This window comes from Temnothorax curvispinosus, unplaced genomic scaffold, assembly GCF_003070985.1.
Source record: "Temnothorax curvispinosus isolate PA1 unplaced genomic scaffold, ASM307098v1 QBEX01007668.1, whole genome shotgun sequence".
In the NCBI taxonomy this organism is placed as follows: Eukaryota; Metazoa; Arthropoda; class Insecta; order Hymenoptera; family Formicidae; genus Temnothorax; species Temnothorax curvispinosus.
This window is the reverse complement of record NW_020217448.1, coordinates 1-3,445: the sequence shown is the minus strand read 5'-3', so window position 1 is coordinate 3,445 and position 3,445 is coordinate 1. Positions and strand designations below refer to the sequence as shown.

General features: G+C 33.7%; 1 long non-coding RNA gene across 1 annotated transcript; it reads left to right on the top strand.

Annotated features, from left to right (window-relative positions):
• Positions 1 to 2,404: 2,404 nt before the first annotated feature.
• LOC112457244 lies at positions 2,405 to 3,193 on the top strand. The gene is made up of 2 exons (XR_003041076.1): positions 2,405 to 2,603; positions 2,688 to 3,193. It is a non-coding gene; the product is annotated as an uncharacterized LOC112457244 (long non-coding RNA).
• Positions 3,194 to 3,445: the final 252 nt, after the last annotated feature.

Sequence of the window (3,445 nt, the reverse complement as noted above, 5' to 3'; positions counted from 1 at the left end):
GCCAGTGAATAGAATAATAGTTAAAGCAGCTTAAATCGACAGGTATTAGAAACGTAAAAACCAAAAATTTTCTTATTCAGAATAAGTGATATGGGTTATCGTCTGAACTAGAATAAACATTTTCTTTTAATAAAATACTAATTAAATTTTGAAAAAAGTTATAATATTTTAAATAAAAAAGAATGGAAATATTGATTTAGTTCTAGTTCAAACGATAGCCACACTTCTCCTGCAGAATAAGAAAATTTTAGCTTTTTGCGTTTCAGATACCTAAAACAGCTAAAATTATTTACATCGTCTGTCATTTATAGTGACCAGGATATAACAAAAAAAAGTGCATTTTTGTTACTTAAAAAATAAAAATAAATTTTTAAAATAAAGTGAAGAAAACATGCAAAGTTTAACGTTATTCACTTTCTTCGTTTCCCTATAAAACATTCCTGAAAAATATATATTTTAATGACCTTTTAAATTAAAATATCTCCGTTAATAATTCTTTATACATTCTCTTCCTAACGTGTGTGTGAAGCTATCGTCTCATTTTGCAGAAACTCACAAATTATTGAGAGTTCTGGCTTCTTTCAAAAAACGCGTCAGTATACAAACTGAGACGCTATGTTCACGCAGCGTCTCATTTTGTCCTACACAAGTTCCACCACTGTATCTCATCAGATTTTGCAAGATCTATAGTTCTATAACAGTTCTATAAAGAGTTCTGCCATATAAAAGCAAAAAAATTAATTATAAGGTACTAAAAAAAATTACAATGCATCGAGTATACCGGCTGAGACGCCAGTTGAAATCTCGGAGTTCCGGTTTATGTAAAATCTTTTTCGAGTAGTTTTGAGCATATTGAAACATTTTCTAAAGAGTTCCGAGCGTTAGAATCTTTGTGTTATATTTAAAAAAATTAATATTAACCGAAAAGTAATCATGACAGAAGAAGATGAGACGCTGTGCGAAATCTCGGAGTTTTGGCTTATATAAAATATTTTTCGTATAGTTCTGAGCATACTAAAGCATTTTCTAAAGAGTTCCCGCCACTAGCTACGTTGTATATATATGTTTATTAACTTTAGCAAACACTAGCTACGTTGTATAATTTTTAAATAAATTAATACCGCTCGAAAATCAGGAATTTATCGAAAATAAGGTGAGACGCTGGCCGTATTTTGGCAGTTCTGTGAGTTCTGCTATAATTCTCGTGTAGTTCTGAACGTGTTCTAACGTTGTCCCATTTTATTCTGGCAATAAGCATTATTTATTCATTTTTTAAATAATTCTTATCGCTCGAGAAAGACCCTATTCTCGATAAATTCCTGACTTTCGTGCGTTATTAATTTATTTAAAAATTATACAACATTGCCAATGCCCGGAACTTTTTAGAAATTGTTTTAGTATGCTTAGAACTGTACGAAAAATATTTTATATAAACCAGAACTCCGAGATTTTCTACAGCGTCTCACCCACATACCCGTAAATGCGTCTTTCTTGGACGATAAAAATTATTTAAAATATGAATAAATAATGCTTATCGTCAGAACTCTTTAGAAATAAACGTTAGAACACGTTCAGAACTATACGAGAATTATAATAGAACTCACTGTTACCCATGTGTATTGTTTATTTAAGAAAGTGTTTTTATTTTTATCCAATTATCCTTCTGTTGTTGCTCGTAATTTGGCCGCTTGAACATGCATAGGTAAAATAAATTTAATAAGAGTGCAAGAAACATTATAAATTACCATTTTTTTCTCAATATAGTTAATAATATAATTATCGGTATGCATTTAAATATTAAATTTAAAATTTATTATGCAAAGTAAAGGTTTTTAATGTAACACTTTTTTAAATAGAAAAGCATAGAACAGTGATTTCTATACATTACGTTTACGAATTTTAGTTTTTATGTTTATAAATATTTATTTAATTAATTATATTTGCAATCTTTATATTTTTATAAATTTCAAATATATATACATATATATATATATATATTTAATTATAAATAAAAAAATTAAAATTTGTATACAAGCAAATGTAACGTATAGAGCGGGTATAGCGTATCGTCGATTTGTCAACTCGAGACTCGGCACTCGGCGAGACACGAGACGCGATACCCGAAATGCGTGGCATCGTGGTATAGCCGGCAAGCCGGCCCGTGCAAAGCGGCAACGTCACAGCTCAAGAGAGACAGCAGATTGTATGTCTGCCCTTCTCTCTCCGCTCGAAGCTTGCCGAGGGCCTAGCGTACATACACGGACAGAGAGGAAAGGCTTGCGCGACCAGCATATCCCCTTTATCTGAGTAGTTCGGACACGAACCATAGCATGGATACGAACCCATGTATCGTTACCCGAGTCCTCTCTGATCGTTACCGAGCGTAACGCCGTAGTTGACGTCCACTTTCTCAGAGGGCAGATTAGGACAGACGTCCCCCGAAACCGGATGGCCGCTCTCAGGTTTCTCTCTGTCGGTGTATAAGACTCCTAGGGATAAGTTGCAGTGTGTATTTTGTTGCGCGACTACCATCATGAATCTCTTTTCCATGGCGTCGGAAAGAGGCATACCTGCTGCCGACGATCTGACTCCCGTGTCTACAGGTATGTCATAATCAAGGTATGCGATTGAAAAGAGAATTGTGATTTTAGCAAGAAGAGTGATTGTTAACGTGTGCTTAATTTCAGACTAATCTGCCGTCGTTGTATCGACTGTTCAATATGTAGACAGCTTTTACGGGAATCGATTGGAGGGAGAAGAACAATATTGGTGGACGCAGTTCTGCGCCGCGATCGAGTTAAAACAATGGATTAACAGTTTCTCAAGAGTATCACGATAAATAAGATTAGATTCGATGCTGGTGATAATGTAGAAAAATGTATCATAATCATAATTTGACGATTTCATAAAGAAGAAGACCAATATCTTGTGTAAAGCTAGCTGAACAGTTTTATGCTTCCAGTATCAATTAAAATTCTTAAATAGCCTCTTAAATAGTCTAACTGTTAGTTCTTTCGCACGTTATTATGTAACATTAGCAAAGACTGAATTAGATTATACGTAAAGTGTGGCTTTATCTTTATTTGTAACTCTATTGTACAATATGTCACAGGACATCGAAAAAAAAAGAAACGTTTAGATATTCTATAATTTATGTACAATACAGAACTTATAAAGAATTGATAACCATTTAGCAGGATAAACTGTGTTGGCGTACTCTTTCTACATGCGCACCTTCCTCAAGAGCCGAGACTCGAACCAGATCCGTGAAAAATATCGCCAATTTCGTAGAGCTTTTGTACAGTTTTACTCTAGGAATATCGCGAGAGAAAGAAAGACTTCGGAGATTTTTATCTGAATCGATCAACATAAAGAGAGAGCATAGTAAAGAAGCTATTAGCTTTCGAGAATTTGAACGCATAATACTTTGTTATAATACTATGAG